Consider the following 21,938-nt stretch of genomic DNA (forward strand, 5'->3'; position numbering starts at 1 on the left):
ACAGCTGTGTGGATTTTCACTACCTGGCTAGTCCTATAACTGGCATCTGGATGGAAATGGAACAAGCAGAGGTTGATAGCCCCTTTGTGCCCTTCTGGCCACTGCTGCCTCCTGGGAACCTTCTGTCTGGTTTCCAGAACCACAGGTGAGGTTGCCATGCTGTTCTGGGGGCCACAGCGTCTACCTACTTTCCCAGTTGCCTTTGTTCAACTTTCTCCCCAAGTATCTCTTCTCACTGTCACTGGGTGTTGCCTCATTTCTGGGATTCAGTCATCTGTGTATTTCAGCCCAGGTATGTTCACTCTGCAGCTTGTGAGATAGATAGCTCACCGTGATGTTCTCCAGGCCCCAGAGAGTCATGGTGTCAGAAGAGGGCCTTGGTGGCTTCCACATATACCCTCGGTCCCCAGTGGCCTGGGGCCAGCCAGGTTCTTGGGAAAATGTCCCCTGCTATGGGGTTGGTGTGCAAGTTAATGTCCCCTGCTGTGGGGTCAGTGTGCAGGGAGTTCATTAAAAGAACTCATGTCATCAACAGCCATGAAGCGAGGAGAAAGTGGCAAGATGTCAGAAGTGTGGAGTTGGCGTAGCCCTAGCAGAGACCGCCATACTTAAGAGCTCAAGCTAGGATGGCCCTGTAGGTCTAGCTCACCTTCCAGTTCCTTCCCTGACAGTAACTGGGTGCAGATCCCCTGTAGGGATATAGTTCTCATCAGTAGCTGGGGCGTCTGTCACTGGGTGGCCCGTCAGTGGATGTGGTGAGGCACCAGGTCTTCATGTCCCCACATCCATGCTGGATGCTGACTACTTACAGGAAGGGGGAGTGGTGTGAGGAAATTCTATCCAGCCAAGGTCTGCTGAGAGAGAGAGAGAGAGAGAGAGAGAGAGAGAGAGAGAGAGAGAGAGAGAGAGCAAGCGCAGCATCCTCACATATGAGGTGTTGTATTCTATCCCACGCATCACTGTTCATGTTCACACCTCGCCATCTACGTAGCTGCTACTGCAGGTCTTCGATGCCTCAACTGCCCCATGTCTCAGTGTTGGCTGAGTTTTGTGCTCTTTCACCTGTGAGGTGCCTGCCTCCTCCTCCCCTGCTCCTCTCCTGACAATCCTGTTTCCTAGATGTGGAGCCAACTCTTGTGGTCCAGGATAACATAGGTTGTTCTGCCCCAAGGGCTACAGAGAAGTCTAGGTGCATTGAGTCCCATAAACCTCTCAGGGATGGGTACCCTCAGGGTTTAGGGATGGGTATTTTCAGGGCTCAGGGATGGGTACCCTCAGGGTTTAGGGATGGGTATCCTCAGGGCTCAGGGATGGGTATCCTCAGGGCTCAGGGATGGGTACCCTCAGGACAAAGTGCAGATCTTGGTGCTCACCTCTGATCTAAAGGGAGGAGGCTCCCAGTACTCTGTGTGTGTGTGTATGTTTCATTCACACCTTTTTTCATATGAATGGCCTTGGAGCTTAGGGAAACTGCTGAGTCTTGGCTTATATAGCAAACTTAAGTCTGTTGTCCTGAACAGACCCTGAGATGTATCCTTCCCTGTGGTCAGGCTGTGTCCTTAACTATTTACTTATTGCTTTTGCTTTAGGAGTCAGAGTTTCCCTATGTAGCCCTGGCCATCCTGGAACTCACTCTGTAGACCAGGCTGGCCTTGAACTCGCAGAGATCCGCCTGCCTCTCCCTCCCTAGTGCTGGGATTAAAGGTGTGTGCCACCATGCCTGGTTCCTTCAACTCATTTCAACACAGGATTGAACTTCCTTCCTAGAGCGAAGTCTGCCGTATGCCATTCTCCTCACCAACAAAGTTATCTTCTAAACCACTTCTCCCTGCCTTTTATTGAAAAAATATATATTTTTCTCACATATACTATATCCTGATAGTTTTCTCTCCCTCTCCCTTTCCCAGCTCCTCCCCACCTCCCCTCCCACTCAGACCCACCCCCTTTCCATCTCTGAGTAGAAAACAAACTGACTTCTAAGAGATAATAATAAAATAAGATGTAATAAAATAAAGTACAATAAGACAAAACAAACAAAAACTAACACATCAGAATTGGACAAAACAAACAGAAGGAAAAGAGCCCAAGAGAAGACGTAAGAAACAGAGACCCACTTGTTGGCACACTCAAGAAACCCATAAAAACGTTAAACTGGAAGCCATAATGTATATACAAAGGACCTGTGGGATAAAACAGGAGAAGAAAAAATATAAATAAAGGCCGGGCGGTGGTGGCGCACGCCTTTAATCCCAGCACTCGGGAGGCAGAGCCAGGCGGATCTCTGTGAGTTCGAGGCCAGCCTGGACTACCAAGTGAGTCCCAGGAAAGGCGCAAAGCTACACAGAGAAACCCTGTCTCGAAAAACAAAAACAAAACAAAACAAAACAAAAAAAAAAAAAAAATATAAATAAAATAAAGATAAAAAATAATAAGATTAAAAAAAAAAAAAGAAAAGAAAAGCCCCGATACTCCATCATGAGAAAGGAACCTCAGAAATGCCGTTGAGTTAGTTCTCTCTTGGCTAGCCACTGCTGGGCATATCCTGACCAGTCATTTGTCTCCCCAGGGAGATACTCTTGGAGGAAACTAAATTTTTGTTTACAAGTGGTCATCAACCAGAGATGGCTTCTGGGTTAGTGACGGGGCCACGTGTCCACCTCTCCTTTCAGCTCTAGGACCCCACCTGGTGCAGGCCCGTCAGGCCCTGTGCATGCTGCCTCAGTCTCTGTGATTTTCTTTGTGCAGTGGTGGTCCTGTATATAGAGGGCCGTGTTTTCTTGGTCTCCTCCAGCCCCTCTGGTTCTTACACTTTTTCTGCCTCCTCTTCTGCAGGGTTCCCTGAACCCTGAAGCGGGGCGGGCAGAGGATTTGTTGGAGACATCCTGTTTAAGGCCGAGTATCCCAAAGCCTCTCACTCACTGCATAATGTTTAGCTGTGGATCTCTGTATTTGTTTCCATCTGTTGCAGGAGGAAGCCTCTCTGATTTTATTGCTACTTTTTTTTTTCTTGTTAGAACAGTGATATTTAGTTTTACCCTAGGTCTCTGGGCTCTTTAGTCACAGGTTCTTGGTCACCCAAGCAGTGTCAGGGATGAGTTCCCTTTTGTGGAGTGGGCCGTAAGTCAAGTCAGATATTGGTTGGTTACTCCTACAAGCTGTGTGCCACCACTGCCCTAGCATATCTTGCAGGCAGGACACCACTGCAGATCAAAGCGTTTGTAGCTGAGTTGGTGTTTACAATCCCTTCCTGTACCAAAGGTGATAGAACGTAGGGGTGAAGGCTCTGTGTAGGCACCGGCTTGAAATCTCCATATTTAGTGAGTTGTCTACATCAATAGAGCCTGGCTGTCAGTTTGGGGAGAACAACCTATAGTCTTGGCAAAAGCCTGGGTTGTTTGGGGGTTCCCATCAGACCCCCTTGTACAACAACTCAATTAGATGTTACCCAGTCCCAGTACTGGGAGCTTCATTTGGTGACAAGAGATGGCCAGTTGGGACTCTGTCTACCCCATTATTTGGCGATTTCATTTAGATCACCTTCATATGTGTGTGTGTGTGTGTGTGTGTGTGTGTGTGTGTATATTAGGAAGCTGTAACTGTATTAGGTTTCTATACTACCCCTAAAAGCTGTCTCTCCCTGTATTCCCTCCCTCATCGCCTTTTTCCTTCCCCATTCCCACTTGATCCTCCCATTTCAGTCTGCTCTCTCTCTCTCTTTCTCTCTCTTTCTTTTTTTGTTTTTTGAGACAGGATTTCTCTGTGTAGCTTTTGGAGCCTCTCCTGGAACTCATTCTTTAGACCAGGCTCTGCCTCCCAAGTGCTGGGATTAAAGGCATGTGCCACCACCACCTGGCCCTATTTCTCTTTCTTAATCAGATCTATCTGTACCTCCTAGTCTCTTACTCTGTATCTAACCTCTATGGTTCTATGCAATATAGCTTGGTTATCATTGACTTAACAGCTGATAGCTACATATAAGTGAACACATACTATATTTGTCTCTCTGGGTCTGGGATATTATACTCAGGATGATTTTTTTCTAGTTCCATTCATTTACCAGTAAATTTCATGATGTCATTGTTTTAATGTCTAAGTAATACTCGACTGTGTAAATGTACCACATTTTCTTAATCCATTCTCCTGTTGAGGGATGTCTCAGTTTCCAATTTCTGGCTATTATGAATAGAGCAGCAATGAGCATGGTTGAGCAAGTGACTCTGTGGTGAGATGAGGAGTCCTTTGGGTGGATATAGGTGGATCTTGAGGTTGATCAATTACTATCTTCCTGAGGAACTGCCACACTGATTGCCATAGTAGCTGTAAAAGTTTGCACTCCCACCAGCAGTGGATGAGTGTTCCCCTTACTCCACATCCTAGCCAGCATGAGCTGTCACTTGTTTTATTGATCTTAGCCATTTTAATAGGTGTGTGATGAAATCTCAAAGTAGTTATGGTTTGCATTTCCCTGATGAACTAAGGATGTTGAAGATTTCTTTGTTTCTCAGCCATCTGAGGTTTCTCTTTGGAGAATTCTCTATTTAGACCTGTACCCCAGTTTTTAATTGGGTTGTTTTCTTGGTATCTCATGTTTTGAATTCTCTGTATACTTTGAATATTAGCCCTCTATTGGGTGTGTATTTGGTAAAAATCTTTTGGATCCTTTCCCGTACAGAAGCTTTTCAGTTTCATGAGGTGCCATTTACTGTTGATCTTAGTGCCTGCGCTAACAGTGTTCTGTTCCGAAAAGTCTTTTCCTGTGCCAGTGAGTTTGAGGCTATTTCCCACTGTCTTGTCTGTCAGGTTCAGTATATCTAGTTTTATATTGAGGTTGTTGATACTTTTGGAGTTGTGCTTTTTTTGCAGGGTGATAAATATGGATCTATGTGGATTGTTCTCACGCAGCCAAACAGTTTGACTAGCACCATGTTTTGAACATGCTGTCTTTTTCCCCTAGTGTGTATTTCTGACTTCTTTATAAAAAAAAAACAGGTGTCCATAGGTGTGTGGATTTATGTCTTGATCTTCAGTTCAATTCTGTTGATTGAATGTCTGTTTTTGTGCCAATGCCACATGGTTTTTTATTACTATAGCTCTATAGGACAACTTGAAATCAGGGATGGTGAGACCTCCAGCAATTCTTTATTATTCAGAATTGTTTATAGCTATCTTGGGATTTTTTTCTGTGTGTTTCCATAGGAAGTTGAAAATTATTCCTTCAAGATCTGTGAAGAATTGTGTTGGAATTTTGATGGGGATTACATTGAATCTGTAGATTGCTTTTGGTAGGATGACCATTTTTACTATGTTAATCCTATCAATCCATGAGCATGGAAGATCTTTTCATCTTCTGACATTTTCTTAAATTTCTTTCTTCAATATATTAAAGTTTTTTTTTAAATCATACAGGTTTTCACTTGCTTGGATAGAGTTAGCCCAAGATATTTTATATTATTTGAGGTTATTGTGAAAAGTGTTGTCTCGCTGATTGCTTTCTCAGTCTGTCATTTGTGTACAGGAGGGGTTACTGGTGTTTTAGGAGTTAATTTTGTATCCAGCTACATTGCTGAAGGTGTTTATCAGTTGTAGGAATTCTCTGGTGGGATTTTTAGGGTCACTTATGCATACTATCATATCATCTGCAAATAAAGATACTTTGACTTCTTCCTTTCCAATTTGTATCCCCTTGATCTCCTTCAGTTGTCTTATTGCTTTAGCTAAGACTTCAAATACTGCATTGAATAGGTAGGAGAGAGTGGACAGCCTTGTCTTGTTCCTGATTTTAGTGGAATTGCTTTGGGTTTCTCTCCATTTAAGTTGATGTTGGCTATGGACTTGCTGTACTTGTCTTTGCTATGTTCAAGTATGTCCCTTGTATCCTTAATTTCTCTAGGACTTTTATCATGAAGGGCTGTTGGATTTTGTCAAAGGCCTTTTCTCCATCTAATGAGATGATCATGTGGTTTTTGTCTTTCAGTTTGTTTATATGGTGGATTACATTTTTCTATTTATGTAGGTTGAATAATCCCTGTATCTATGGGATGAAGCCTACTTGATCTTGGTGGATTATCTTTATGATGTGTTCTTGGATTTGGTTTGCAAGTATTTTATTGAATACTTTTGTATCTATGTTCATAAGAGAAATTGGTCCGTAATTATCTTTCTTTATTGGATATTTATTTGGTTTGGATATCAGGGTAACTGTGGCCTTATAAAACAAATTGGGTAGTGTTCCCCCATCTCTGTTTTGTGGAATAATTTGAGGAGTATTGACATTAACTCTTCTTTGAAAGTCTTGTAGAATTATCTGCTGAAACCATATAGCCCTGTTTTTTTTTTTTTGAGGGGGGGAGCATTTTAAATGACTGCTTCTATTTTACTAGGGGTAATAGATCTGTTTAAATTGCTTATTTGATCTTGATTTAACTTTGGTAAGTCATATGTATCAAGAAAATTATACATTTCTTTTAGATTTTTCCAAGTTGGAGGAGTACAGGTTTTTAGTATGTCCTTATACTTCTCTGGATTTTCTTGGTATCTGTTGTTATGCTTATCTTTTCTTCTCTAGTTTTGTTAATTCAGATCTTCTCTCTCTGACTTTAAGTTAATTTGGATAAGGGTTTGTCAATCTTAGTGATTTTTCTCAAAGAACCAACTCTTTGTTTCATGGATTCTTTTTTAAATTTTTCTCTTTTATTGATTTTAGCCCTGAGTTTTATTATTTCCTGCTGTCTGGTCCTTTTAGGTGTGATGTCTTCTTTTTGTTCTACATCTTTTAGGTGTGCTAGTAAGTCACTAGTATGAGGTTTCTCCAGTGTTTTTTATGTGGTCACTTAGTGCTGTGAAGTTGCCTCTATGAACCACCCTCAGCGTGTCCCATGAGTTTGGGTATGTTGTGTTTTCATTTCAGTTCTACAAAGTCTTTAATTTTCCTTCTTAATTTTCATCTTGACCCATTTTCTATTCAGTATTGAGTTGTTCAGTTTCCATGAGTTTGCGAGTTTTCTGTTGTTTCGGATATCCAGCTTTAATCCGCAGTGGTCAGATAGAATGTAGAGTATTACTTCAATTTTCTTGCATCTGTTGTGTGTGAGTATGTGGTCAGTTTTAGAGAAAGTTCCATGAGGTGCTGAATGAAGATGTAGCCTTTTGTGTTTGTGCGAGATGTTCGTTAAATGTCTGTTAGGCCTCTTTGGTTTATAACATCGGTTAGCTCCAGCGATTCTTTGTTTAGTTTTTGCCTAGATGACCTGTTTATTGACAGGAGTAGGGTATTGAAGTCACCCACAATCAGTGTGTGAGGGTCAGTATGTGATTTAAGCTGTTGTAGTGTTTCATTCATGATCTTGGGTGCCCTTGTATTTAGTGCATAGATGTTTAAAAAGAATTGCAATGTTGGGACAAAGGAGCTTGTCGTTGCTGATTAGATTGGGTCCTCTGGCCACCAAGAGGCTTGGACCACCACTGGGCTCCTCTTGCTCTGTCACTGCCCTCTAGGATGGTACCACTGCTTTGGCCTGCAGGCCTGGCATGGAGCTGCCACTGCTCATACTGCTTGCCTTGCTGGGCCGTGAGCATGGGGCTGCATTGTTTGTGGGCCACAAATGTGATGGTCATGCCTGAGATACCAACAGGGTGGCCGGCGCCCAGGTCAAGGTGGTGCACAGCAGCCTGGAGCTCTCACAGGTCCTGCCTCCAGACACACTGCCCATCCACATGATCACCCTGACTCTGAGCAATAAGAAGATATCCTAGACGAAGAATGGCTCATTTTCTGAGTTAAGTCTCCTTGAAAGACTTCCATGATTCATGCTGCTGCCAGAAACCCTGTTGATGTCAGTGATTCATGCAGCTGCCGGAGACCATGTTCATGATCCATGTTGTCGCTGGAAACCAGGTTGATGTCCATGATCCATCCTGCTGCTGGTGGCTATGAGCAGGGAACCTTCCTTTGCAGGGGTATTGATAACCGCAGACTCATAACTGAGAATGAGAGACTTTGAAGGCTTCTGTGCCAACCTCACCTCAAAGAGTCTAGACGCCGGGCGGTGGTGGCGCACGCCTTTAATCCCAGCTCTTGGGAGGCAGAGGCAGGCGGATCCCTGTGAGTTCAAGGCCAGCCTGGTCTACAGAGTGAGTTCCAGGAAAGGTGTAAAGCTACACAGAGAAACCCTGTCTCGAAAAAACCGGAAAAAAAAAAAAAAAAGAGTCCAGACATGAAGCCATTGAAGATAGTCCTTTAAAAAGATAAAGATGCTCATTCATAGCTCTGCACAGTTGATTGCTTCTTCTGTGGTGGTGGGGGGTTGAGGGGTGGAATGGGGATATAGTTTTCTTTAAGGGGCTGGACAATGGGAATTTCACCGTGCTCCAATGAGTATATGGGCCACACAAATTGGACTAGTTTTTTTTTTTTTTGTAGGGGTGCAAGGGTGTGGACCTGGGAGGAATGTGAAGCACATGTGATCAGGGTGCATTGTATGAAATTCTCAAATTATTAATAAAAATATTATTTTGAGGAAAAAAGCTAAAAAAATAGAATTTCAATGTCATCTTGGTAGATTTTTTTCCTTTGATGAATATGTAATATCCTTCCCTATCCCTTCTGATTAGTTTGGTTTGAAGTCTATTTTGTCAGATATTAAAATGGCTACACCAGTTTGCTTCTTAGGTCTATGTGGTGTTTTGAATGAAAATGGCCCCCTTAGGCCCACAGGGAGTGACAACATTAGGAGTTGTGGCCTTGTTGGAGAGAGTGTGTCACACTGGGGGTGGACTTTGAGGTTTCACAAACCAGGCTATGTGGCTCTCTCTTCCTGCTGCCTTCTGATCTGGATGCGGAACTCTCAGCTACCTCTCTAGCACCATGTCTGCCTGTGTGCCACCATACTTCCTGCTGTGATGATAATGGACTAAACCTCTGAATTGTTGGCAGCCCCAATGAAATGTTTTCCATTATAAGAGTTATCATGGTCACGGTGTCTATTGATAGCGATAAAACCCTGATTAAGACAGTCTGTTTGCTTGAATTACTTTTTCCATCCTTTTACCCTGTGGTGTGTTGTCAATTCTTGATGTTAAGGTATGTTTCTCGGATACCACAGAAGGATAGACCCTGTTTTCCTGTCTATTCAGTTAGTCTGTGTCTTTTTATTGACATTGATGTTGAGGAATGTCAATGAATAGTGTTTATTGATTCCTGTTATTTTGTTGTGGTGGTGGTGGTAGTGATAGTGATTGTGTGTGTGTGTGTGTGTGTGTGTGTGTGTGTGTGTGTGTGTGTTTCCTTTCTTTTGGTTTGCTGGTCTGGGATTATTTATTCCTTGTGTTTTCTTTGGTGTGGTTAACCTTTTTAGGTTGAAATTTTCCTTCAGATGCCTTCTGTAGGCCTAGATTTGTAGGCAGATATTGCTTAAAATCACGGGATGTCTTATTTTCTCTGTATATTATGATTAAAAGTTTTGCTGGGCACAGTAGTCTGGGTTGGCATCTCTGGTCTCCTAGAGTCTGTAGGAGAACCTTTCAGGCCCTTGTGACTTTTAGAGTCTCCATTGAGAAGTCAAGTATAATTCTAATAGTTCTGCCTATATATGATACTTGGTCTTGTCCCTTTCTTGTTCTGTACATTTAGTATTTTGATTATTATGTGCTAAGGGGGCTTTCTTTTCCTGTCCTGCCTATTTGATGTTCTGTATGCTTCTTGTACCTTGACAAGCATGTCCTTCTTTAGGTTGGGGAAATTTTCTTCTGTGATTTTGTTGAAAATACTTCCTGTGCCTTTGACCTGGGTTTCTTCTCCTTTCTGTATTTCTATTATTCTTAGATTTGATCTTTTCATAGAATCCCAGATTTCCTGGATAATTTGTACCAGGATTTTTTTTATTTACCTTTTTTTTTTTTTTGCACAGGGATACTCATTTCTTCTTTATGTCTTCAATGCCTGAGATTCTCTCTTCCATTTCTTGTATTCTGTTGGTGAGGCTTGCCACTGAGGTTTCTGTTTGAGTTTCTAAATTTTTCATTTTCAGATTCTGTTTTTCTTTTTTTCTTTTTCTTTTTCTTTTTTTTTTTTTTTTGGTTTTTCAAGACAGGGTTTTTCTGTGTAGTTTTGGTGCCTTTCTTGGATCTCACTCTGTAGGCCAGGCTGGCCTCGAACTCACAGAGATCCGACTGCCTTTGCCTCCCGAGTGCTGGGATTAAAGGCGTGCGCCACCACTGCCCGGCAAATTCTGTTTTTATTTTTATTTTTTGTTTATTCCATTTCCACTTTCAGGTCTTGACCTCCTTTATTCATTTTCTTCTGCTGTTTGTGTTTCATTTCCTCTTCAAGGACCTCTATTTTAAGGTCTTTGTCATGTGCTTTAGCCATGTCAGAGTATTCAAGTTTTCTGGGCTTTAGTTTTCTGTGCTGGCTGTCACTGATTGTGTTTTTACACTGTTGTCTAGGCATCCGGCACTGGGAAGATTGTAATTCTCGGTGTTTATCTCTGGCCTTGTCTTTGTTGGGTGGGTGTTTTTTTCTTTGGTTTCTATTGCCCTCTCATTTTAGGAGAGAATGGTGGCTGTGTGTTGCCTGGTAGGAAATTCTTCGGAGATCTGATAGGTGTGGTCACTGGAGGTTCCCAGGAAAATGGGAACCTCTCTATGAATTGGGATCTGATTCTTAGGAATACTTAGGAATGGGGATGGGATAGGAGGGAGGTCTCTGGGGTGTGTGTGTGTGTGTGTGTGTGTGTGTGTGTGTGTGTGTGTGTGTGTCCCCATGTGTCCATAGCAGGGAGGAAGGCAGGGTGTTCCACCAGAGTCTGCTTAGTCCTTGGGAATGGGAGTAGATAGTGAAGAGAGGCCACAGCAGGTAGTCTGCTATAGACCAGTGGATTGTATATGGAGGAGATGAGGAGAGTGAGGATCTGAAGCTAGGCTGCCTGCTTTGCTGGCCTACTTGCTTCTCTGGCCAGCTTGGCTTGTGGGTTCTCAGGGAATGCTTGCTGGAGTTGGGGCCTGGGAAAACAGGAGGAGTGTGGAGGAAGATCCTAGAGGTCTGCCGGGGATAGGGGCAGGGAAGCTGCAGCAAGTGGTCTGCTATGGAGCTGAGGGTGAGTCTGGGGGTTGGATTTGGAGAAGAGGAGGGAGAGGTGAAGCTTCTGCAGTTAGGCTACCTGCTCCCTGTACAGAGTGGCCTGCGGGTTCCCAGGAAATCTCTAACCCACCTTTTAAAGCTCTGCCGTTGATTCGTCCGTGGTGATGTCCATGTTGTCCATTAGACACGCTTCTCCCTCCAGTCCCTTTAGCCCTTTGCCCTTAGTGTTTTGAAAGTGCTCCCACTTCTGATGGCTCTGCATTTCTCTCAGTGTGGATTGGTATAGTTTTCTGCTTAGGACTTCTGGCGACCAAGCGGCTTGCTGTTGTAGCAGGGGTCCCATAGACAGCAAGGAGCCGCTCCACCCATGGCCGTCTACATTGACTTCCTGTTGTGTCTCATTTGCCTTCCTCTCTTGCAGCTGTTAGTAGTTGGGCATCTGGAGGCTGCCCAGTGAATATCTCGCTGCTGGAAGCGTCTGTGATATTGAGCGACTGATAGGTGTGAGCTCCCAGAATGCCTAAGCCTCTAAGTGGGATGGCACAGCCTGGGTCTTTTCCAGGCTCTGTGTTTTTTATTTTCAAATTTTTCCTCCTCCCTTGCCCCTGGGCTGCCACTGACCATCTCTAGCTCCCCTGGGATGAACAGACACCTGACTCAACAACTCTAAAGAGACAGGACTGCACCAGGCAAAAATGTGGGATGCTGCCGGGCGGAGGTGGCTCACACCTTTAATCCCAGCACTCGGGAGGCAGAGCCAGGTGGATCTCTGTGAGTTCAAGGCCAGCTTGGTCTACAGAGTGAGATCCAGGACAGGCACCAAAACAATACAGAGAAACCCTGTCTCAAAAAAATAAACAAAACAAAAACCAACCAACCAACCAACCAACCAACCAACCAAAAACAAAAGAAAGAAAGAAAGAAAGAAAAGAAAGAAAGAATGTGGGGTGCTGCCCGTGACCCTCAGCTTTGGTTATGACCCTGTTCTCTGTCCTATAAACCCACACCCACACCTTGCATAGTCATGTGTACCCAGTCATGTTCATGTGGCTTCCTTCCCTTGAACAACTAACACATCACTTGCCACTTGCTGATTCTTGAGCTCTTCTCCTTGGCAATACGTAACTTCCTTCCATAGCAGGTTAGTCCCCTCCCCTGTACCTCAGGACTTCTCCATGCCTTGTCTCCCCCCGAGGGTCTTTCGTAAGTCCCCAATAGATGGGATACCTGCCTTTGTTTTTTCCCTCATGCACGGCAACAGGTGTCGTTCTGCGTATATGGTGTATTTACCCCCGGGGCCGTTTCGTCAGAAGCAGTTCTGTTCTGTTTCGTTTTGTTGGATGTTGTGTCTCTCAAGGGCAGGAGCCTTGTCATCCCCTTCAGGTGCCCTGTGCTTTGGACAGGACATTGGAAACATTTAGTGCTTGTTAGCTGTCTGAGCTTGGACAAGGGACCATTAAGTGGACTGATCTCTCCACTTGCCTACGTCAGGATGATGAGCTTGACCTTCTCCTCTCCTGAGACAGGGACTTTGTCTCTGCATTACAAGACAGCACAGAGTGCAGACAGGACTGAGGGCCTCACAGCTGCCTCTGCACTTGACAGGAACTGCCCTGCGTTTCTGTCATACTCACGTGTACACACACACACACACACACACACACACACACACACACACACAGGTCAATGGTGCTCAGTGATGGCTGTCACTCACATCCCGTGCCTGGGTGTGTTAGGGTGTTTGCTAGCATCTGGTTTGACTTCTTTCTTCTGGTAGCCAAAGAAGTCTCACAGTGACCATGTGGGGAGTCCTACTTCAGTAGTCCTCTTCTCTCACCTTTCTCTGACCCTGTTTATACTTTTAAGACTTATTTGCCTGTAAACTTGTCTGTGTTTGTTGAACTTACTCCTCATATGATTTTCCAGAAAGAGCGTCACGTTTGCGGATGAGTACTCAGGTATTTAGTAGTAGGTCCTGTTATTGAAAGTTCTTTTAATATGTGTATATGAACTATGCAGTTCTAGAAGATGCTGCCCAGGCTGCTGGGGGAAAAGGTCAATAGTCTCACCTTGTTTCTTTGAGACAGGGTCTCTCACTGGGGTCTGGAGCTTGCCCATTAGGCCAGGATAGCCCCAATCCTGGGATTGCATATGCATACACACCACCATGTCAGCTTTTCACCTGAGTCCAGAAGATTGAACTCATGTTTGTACGATGCACACTTTGCTGAGCTGTTCCCCCAGCCCAATGCTTTTGTTTCGTTTGACTTTTTTTGGGGAGGGGGAGGGTAGAAAGTGGGGATCTTGTTTTGCTATTGTAGCTAACACCATGGTGGACGTATTTGGCTTTGTAGCAGGAGATAGGTTTAGCCCCTGAGAGCTTATTAGGTCATTGGCTCTGCACATTGATCTGCTGTTAGATGTGTGGCCAAATTGCCTTCTGACAGGATAGCTCTGATTTCATTCTGGCGGCAGCGTTCTAATCCATTATGCACTGAGTGCCTTACTGTTTAATTGGTATTTTCTGGGTTATTCTAAGATTGGTTTATTTTTTCCAGTGTTTACAGTCTCTTTCATGTGAGCCTTTTTAAGACCTCATTTGGTTCTTACTGCAACTTTCATGGGTTTGGTCAGAGAACAGTATCCCACCTGTTGTACTGGTGAGATGTGGGCCGCCCAATTTTCCACGACAGAGCCAGCCCTCAGCACTAACCTAGTCCATGTGCCGAAGTTAGAAAGACTTCTGTGTCGTAAGGACCTGTGTGTCATCTGCCTGGGCACAGTAAGCCTGGACAGCTCTGAAGAGCCCGGAAGGGTTAGACCATCTCCCGAGAGTTTCTTGTGTTCTAGCCTAAAGCTGGAGTTTCATGAAAAATGGTGTTGACCGTGTTAGCATGTGTCTCTTTAGCATGACTTAAATTTAAGACTGTAGTTGGAGCCCTGAGAAATGATTTTCCTGGAAGAGGTTAGCTTCTAGTCCACACACGTGAATTACCAGTAGCATGGGAGCTAGGCTTCCAGTCCACATGTGTGAATTAACAATAGTATGGAGATCACTGCACTTGACTTATACCCACCATGTTTTTGGTTGTTGAATGAACCAAATGGTTCTTCCTTCCTTCCTTTTCGGGAGTGACAGACCTGGCCTTGCACTGGCTGGTATTGGCTGCTCTACTATGCATTCAGTATTGGGGACTCTTGGGCACTGTGTCCTCCCTCTTACCTTTCTTTCTAAGAATATCCTTCCTTTTCTTTTAGAAAGACAGTTTGGAAGAATAGACATATTCCTGATAGCCAGTCCCACAAATACTTCCTGATCAATAACAGGAGTTAGGTTGGTCAGGGAAGCAAGGCTGAGTGCTGGTACACGGGTCTGAACCACCTGGGAAAAGAAAGGCCTTCCTCATCCCACAGCATTGGTGGAGTCAAAGCCACTGATGTAGCCACATCTTCCTGGAGTCCAGGAGGGGAGCCCCCACAGAGACTGGCCGGGCTCTCGGGGCCCTGGTGAAGTACTGTTGGCTTTAGCCTAGACTGCCGGGTTCTGTGAGCCATCTAGTTCTCCTAGGAGGAAGGTCGATTCTTGGGAGCTAGCAGGACCTAGAGTAGCCAGTACAGGAAAAGCTTTCTCAGTGAGTGTGCCCTGACTGAATCCCCACAGCACATGCTGCTTTGTCAGCCCCTGCAGAGAGCATCCTGGGAGGTGTTGTTCCAGCTGAGCTATGTGGACACGGTGGTGAAGATTTTTTTTTTCATTAAGAAAATTTCAGCCGGGCGGTGGTGGCGCACGCCTTTAATCCCAGCACTCGGGAGGCAGAGCCAGGTGGATCTCTGTGAGTTCGAGGCCAGCCTGGGCTACCAAGTGAGTTCCAGGAAAAGGCACAAAGCTACACAGAGAAACCCTGTCTTGAAAAACCAAAAAAAAAAAAAAAAAAAAGAAAATTTCTACTCACCCTACACACCACCCACAGATCCCACTCCCACTCTCCTCCTACCCCCAGCCCTCCCTCCCAAGCCACCCCCCATCCCTCCCTCCCAAGCCATCCTCCCATCCCCACATCCTCCAAATCAAGGTCTCCCATGGGGAGTCAGCAGAGCCCGGCACACCAAGCCCCTCCCTGCCACATCAAGGCTGTGCAAGGTGCCACACCGCAGGCACCAGGCTCCCAAAAGCCTGCCCATGCACCAGGGATGGATCCCTATCTCCGCGTCCAGGTGTCCCCCAAACAGTTCAGGCTAAACAACTGTCTCCTGTATCCAGAGGGCCTAGGCTAGTCCCATGGGGGCTCCACAGCCACCAGTCCACAGTTCATGGGTCTCCACCAGTGTGGCCGGTCATCTCTGCACCTCTTCCCATCATGATCTTGACGTCCCCTCCTTGCAGAATCCCTTCTCTCTCCCATCGACTGGATTCCCGGAGCTCAGCCTGACACCCGACCGCGGATCCTTGCATCTGCCTCCATCAGTCACTGGATAAAGGCTCTATGATGACAGTTAGGGTATTCACTAGACCGGTCACCAGAGTAGACCAGTCCAGGCACCCCCTTGCACACTGCCAGCAGTCCAAGGTGGGGTCATCCCTGTGGATTCCTGTGGATTCCCCGGCACCCTGCCTCTTCCCACTTCCATGATGTCTTCATCTATCATGGTATCTCCTTCCCTGCTCTCCCACTCAGTCCCTGCTCCAGCTCGACCCTCCCACTTCCCTATGTTCTCACCCCCCATTCCTTGCCCTCTGCCACCCTCCTACCCCCAGCCCGCTCATGCAGATCCCATCCACTTCTACTTCGCTGGGCAATCCCTGTGTCCCTCCCAGGGTCCCTCCCTGTCAGCTAGCCTCTCCAGAGCTGTGGGCTCAGTCTGGCCATCCCTTGCCCTACATCTAGAATCCACTTATGAGTGAGTACATACCATGTTTGTCCTTCTGAGTCTGGGTTACCTCACTCAGGATGATATTTTCTAGTTCCATCCATTTGACTGCAAATTTCATGATGTCATTGTTTTTCTCTGTTGAGTAGCACTCCATTGTGTATATGTGCCACATTTTTTTTTTTTTTATCTATTCTTCAGTTGAGGGGAATCTAGGTTGTTTCCAGATTCTGGCTATTACAAATAATGCTGATATGAACATAGTTGAGCATGTGTCCTTGTGGTAAGATTGAGCATTCCTTGGGTATATGCTCAAGAGTGGTATGGCTGGGTCTTGAGGAAGATTGATTCCTAATTTTCTGAGAAACGGCCATACTGATTTCCAGAGTGGCTGTATAAGTTTGCATTCTCACCAGCAGTGGAGGGGTGTTCCCCTTGATCCACATCCTCTCCAACATAAGCTGTCTTCAGTGTTTTTGATCTTAGTCATTGTGACAGGTGTAAGATGGTATCTCAGAGTCGTTTTGATTTGCATTTCCCTGATGATTAAGGATGTTGAGCAATTCCTTAACTGTCTTTCAGCCATTTGAGTTTCTTTTGTTGAGAATTCTCTGTTAAGCTCTGGAGCCCATCTTTTAATTGGGTTGTTTAGTATTTTGAAGTCTAGCTTTTTGAGTTCTTTATATATTTTGGAGATCAGCCCTCTGTCAGATGTAGGGTTGATGAAGATTTTTTTCCCATTCTGTAGGCTGTCGTTTTGTCTTATTGACCATGTCCTTTGCTCTACAAAAGCTTCTCAGTTTCAGGAGATCCCATTTATTAATTGTTGCTCTCAATGTCTGTGCTACTGGTGTTATATTTAGGAAGTGGTCTCCTGTGCCAATGCGTTCAAGACTACTTCCTACTTTCTCGGTGGGTGAAGATTTTAATTTCTGGTGTGACTCTCAAGTCTGTTTTCGGGAAGCAGGAGATAAATCCCCACAGAGGAAAAAGCATTTTGTTCTCTCTCTCTCTCTCTCTCTCTCTCTCTCTCTCTCTCTCTCTCTCTCTCTCTCTCGTATCTGATGTCTTACTTATTTTTGAGCACGTCAGTCAGCTTGTAGTTTGGCTTCTCCTTGGCAAGTCTGTGGTGACAGGGGTAGAGGGTTACAGGGAGGTGGTAATCACCCTCCCCTCTGGACTGCAGAGCACCCTCTGATGCCCTCTGGGTGACTGGGAGTCACGTGGCGAAACTTGGGTCCCTGGTGAAGTCTTATGCTGGCCCGCCTAGTAGGTGGGAATTTGAACTCTTTTGGGGTGCATGGGTTCCAAGTGAGGGACAAGAGGAGGCACCAGCAGGGCCTCCTTTCATCCCTTCTGAGTTCAGAGGCTGTATTGCACGTGACCTGGGGCCTGTTCTTTGAGCTCAGACCCTGGGCACCCTGTGCGGGTGGGTAGTCACCACAGGTGATAGGTGCTTCTGGTGTGTTCATGGGTGGAGCAGGGATCCCACAGAACCTCTGATGTTCCCAGCTCTGTGGGCTGTGTGCAAGATTAACTGGGAGGCGAGTGCAGGCCTTCATGCTGGGTGAAGAGTGAGGACTGAGGGTATCTCAGCCTGGAGGGTGTGGACTACTTCTCTTCTTGAGAATGGAAGGAAAGCTGGAGTCAGGGGTCTGGAGATAAGCTTGGGTCTTTGGGGGCTGGGGAACCGGGACGGCACAGAGAGACCACAGTTTAGGACTTTGCTCATTCCTCTCTGACCCATCTGAAGTGATATGTGGGCCAACAGTACTCTAGTCTCCCTCATGTAGCACGCTGGGCTGACATTTGTTAATCTGTCTGTGTCCAATGGTGTGGACCTGGCTGGGGAGACCTGGACTTCAGCGTGTAGAACACCTCTGACTAGTTTTGCTTCTGCACCTCTCCCAGGCTCGCCTGGCCCTTATGGAGTGACCCTTTGAGCCTCTCCCTTCCCCAGGGCCATCCCACCTTCCCTTGGGGTTGTCAGGATTACAGAGGGGGTAAAAATGCTCACCAGGGTCCCTTTGATCAGGCCTCACTCTCAGGACCTCTCCACAGGAGCTAGTTCCTCAGACTGGGACACTGGGCATGAGGCTTCACTGTGGACTCCACATTCAGAGCCTGGTGGGGTGTGTTTGAGGATGAGGATGAGGGTCCTCAGGCTGGGACACTGGGCCCGAGGCCTCACATGTGGATGAGGGTAGTCATATCTGTGCCTTTCCCTCTGCTCTGCTTCCCCCTTGGCAACCAGGCCACTCTCAGTCTCCCTCCGTTCCCAGCCTGATTTTGTTATGTTGTTCAAGAGAGACTTAGTTTTGAGGGACAGAACTTACTTTTAAGGAAGATTGCCCAATGTCACTCTGACATTGTGGCCCTTGCTCTGGTCCTGTGGAGTTGATGTCTCCAGGCTAAGACCTGGGAGAAGTAGGCAGCATTGGAGATGTGCCCCGGGGCCGAGGAGTGGACTCTGGTGAGCAGAAGGTGCTAGAGGGGCCGTTCCCATCCAGGCCTTGTCTGAGTCTTTCCTGTTTTGGAAAGCCAGCGCCTGTCCTTCCCCCTCAGTCACTGGTTAGGATGTAAAATACCTACATTCGCCACTGTTGCCTGGTCACTTATAGAGAAAGTCTGTATTCTTCCATGGCCCCACCACAAAGGCAAGATTTTGAAAGCGTTTTTTCCCAGCATGTGCTCCCCACCCTCGCATTTTCCCAGTGTACAGTGTATCGGGATTCTTCAGAAGTTTCCGTTTGCTCTCTTTCGATTTTCACCTGGGGAGGGGAGAAAGGAATGTGTGCATATGAATTGTTGGGTTGTAAAGACTCCGGGTGGGAGTTCTTCAGTCCAGGGCTATAATTTGTTTCCATCGCGATTGATAAGCTCCCCTTTGTTCGGAAACAGGCAGAAGGGACCGAGCAAAACCCCACAGAAAGGGGGAGGGGGCATGGACTTCCTGTGATTTCTGTGTTGAGGAGATAAATGCCATGCAGTATGACATAATAGGTACTTTCTAATAAAGTATATTCTTAGTGGGGAAACCAGAAGTGCAAAATAATGAGGTGAAGAAAAACTGGTCGGATGTCAAAAATCTCCAGTGATTTACCAGTGATGGGGAATAATAAGTTGTCAAGATCTAGGCGGACCAAAATAGAATATTCTAGGGTGGCACCAAAAGGACCTCCTGTGGCTTCTAGGAGAGGTGGGTCTCTGTGGGGTTAGGGGCTGCTGAGGTGTGTGCTTGGCAGCATGTAACACAGTCCCATGGTTCTGTATACTGGTCCACCATCTGTGCTACAAACCACTGAATTCCATGCCTAGGTCTAGAACATTGCAAGCCACCCTAAGGGCACTCCAGCATTGAACTCTGGCATCCCAAGTTCCCCGTGATGATGTAAACCTAGTTTAAGGCAATCTCCTGCTCAAACTAACAGGAAGTTGGAGTCTAGGATTTTCTGTAGCTACAGAAATTACACATTCAGGTGCTACATGTTCTGGCACATTCTCAGGTTGGCCCAAGCCAGCTGGAGCAGCTGCTGTTCTATGTCCAGCTCCTATGTATGTCTCCAGGCTTCACATCTGCTGCGGGCCGCAGGAATATATCGTAAGAACTCAGCTGGTTATGGCAAAGTCACTACCTGGAGGGATCAGGGAATTCCTCCAGAGGAAGCCAAATTCCGAGAAGCTTTTGGTGTCATTTGGCTTGTTATATATCAGCTGTATTCTGTTATGAAAATCATGTGTGCCTTCATACTTTTCCAATTGACTTTTCCCTAAGAAGGGCTAACAGTGTGGACTGATCACTCTCTGGACATACACTTTCCAGGTTTTGGAGAACAGACTCAGGAAAGGCTTTCTCTGGAATCAGATATCTCCCTTAGCCACTTTCAAGGACTAGCAGTAATAACAGCCCACATGCAAGTCTCCTGATTTAAGGTAAATTCCACAAGGAGACACCGCCTAGGTCAGGTGGACGTTAAGTAATAGCTTTACACAACTTAGCTCATATTCTCCTTTCTTACAGCCTTACTAACTTTATATACCTCTAACTCTTTACCTAACCACTTCTAGGAATATTTAGATAACTTTCTGTGCTGACAGCTGTGCTCAGCCCGAACCCCAGTTCAAGCCTCCCTATAATTATCATCATTGGCAGCATCTGGCTAGGTCCATCCCCAGATGGAGGAAAGTACCTTATCAGAGATACCTCTGTACTCTCTAAGAACAGACTTAAGCATCCAGGCTACCTGTTTGAGAAGGCCTGGCAGATGTTCAGCTTAACTGCCTCCTTTCCCAAATCTTTCCTCCAGTTCCAGATCTCCCTTTAACTATCACCAGAGGCATCTACCTGCACACAGGTTGCCTAGCGACGGAGCACACTTTCCCCCACCCTGCAGAAAAACGGCAGATAGCTTGGACAGACAGGAGCCACAGGAAAAAAAGAAGGCAGTTTTATTTTCTCCCATTGACCTAACAACTTATACATTCTTAACATTTTCTACTAATCACGTTTAAGACTATAGTTGAGCACATAAGATCCCTCTTCTTAGATATTACCTGAATTTAGCCTTTAGTTAATTCATTTCCCTATTGGTCACTTCCCTTTGGGGTTGCAAATGATAGTTAACAGTTATTGCCTCTCTATGTGATTCTTATCACCCCTCCGTTTGACCCTGGAAGCCTGGCTTTGCACTGCTAAGGGAATACTGCTTGTAAGTGTATATCTACCAGGACTTCCAGAGCACATGGAGGACGGAGAAGAGAAAAGAATGGAAGAACTAGATGCATAAGAACTTGAGAGGAACAAACTGAGATGAGGAGAGAGAAGGAGATGGGAGAGGAGATGATAAAGGAAAGAACAAGATGGATGAAAACCTAGAAGGGGCAGAACTAGATGAAGGAATTAAGGTAGAACCTAGAGGGGAAGGTGTAATCTAGGTAGAACCTAGAGCAGGTAAGTGTAGAGAGAAATCAGGCAAGAAAGGAGCTAAATATGAGAGGAGAGTATAAGCTTGTAACTGACACAGAATAATGAAGTATATGGACTAAGGAGTTTTGTGTACATAGATTCATTTCTTTTCATCAAAGATTAATTATCAGCTGGTTGTAGATTCTTCCTGGACCCTGGGAGGGGACTATCAAGTGTAGATTCTTCCTGGACCCTGGGAGGGGACTATCAAGGGACTGGACCCCCTAAGTCCCCATTACTCATCGTGCAGGCAGGGCCCCTGACCTCTTTTGCCCCAGGAACATCCTTCTAGGCTTCTCGCTTCCTGTCAGAGAGTTACCTCATTCAGCAGTTACAGAGAGATAAGTAGTAGCAGGAAATGCCTCATTGCCTATCAGTAATGATTCTTCATGCCTGAACTCTGTGTGAATTCCAGATGGCCAGAGTCCCCAGACCACTCAGTGTGACTCATCTAGGCTCAGGAAATGCTTGTTGAATCGGTTGCCTTCTTTTTTTTTTCCCCCTCTGGCTTTGTTTCCTCATCAGAATGTGAGGGTTAATACCTGTCTTGTCGTTACTCAACTGTGAGGGCTAGAGAGAGTGTGTGCAAAGGCCTGGCCTGAGCTGTGAATGAAGGGACAAGAGGAGCAGGGCACTGCTGGTTCCGATCTGTTGCTGACCTCCAGGAGAGTGTGATAGGAAGTGCCGCTCTCAGACTGCAGAATCGTCCAGCTCCCTGTTTTGATGGCTGTCCACGTTGCTCATGGGGTCAGTGAGTGACCTAGGAGGAGGTGTTGAGTATGTAGAGAGGGACAGTGTCCTCGTTAGCTCCCCCCCCAACTTGGCACGAGCTAGAGTCGTCTGGGAAGAGGGAACGTCAATTGAGAAAATGCTTCCATGAGATTGTTCCTGTAGGCAGTTCTGAGGGGCATTGTCTTGGTCAATGATTGATGTGGGAAGGTCCAGCCCACTGTGGGGGTGGTGTCACCCCTGGACAGGTGAAAGCAGACTGAACAACCCATGGGGAGCAAGTCAGTAGGCAGCACG

The 21,938-nt window shown here is 45.9% G+C and overlaps 1 protein-coding gene across 2 annotated transcripts in view; it reads left to right on the forward strand.

Moving 5' to 3' along the window:
* Nucleotides 1-21,938, forward strand: part of Trappc9 (trafficking protein particle complex subunit 9) — a 482,662-nt gene that overhangs the window by 54,575 nt on the left and 406,149 nt on the right. The gene's annotated exons all lie outside the window — the stretch shown is intronic.

The sequence above is a fragment of the Peromyscus eremicus genome, chromosome 20 (assembly GCF_949786415.1).
Source record: "Peromyscus eremicus chromosome 20, PerEre_H2_v1, whole genome shotgun sequence".
Taxonomy (NCBI): Eukaryota; Metazoa; Chordata; class Mammalia; order Rodentia; family Cricetidae; genus Peromyscus; species Peromyscus eremicus.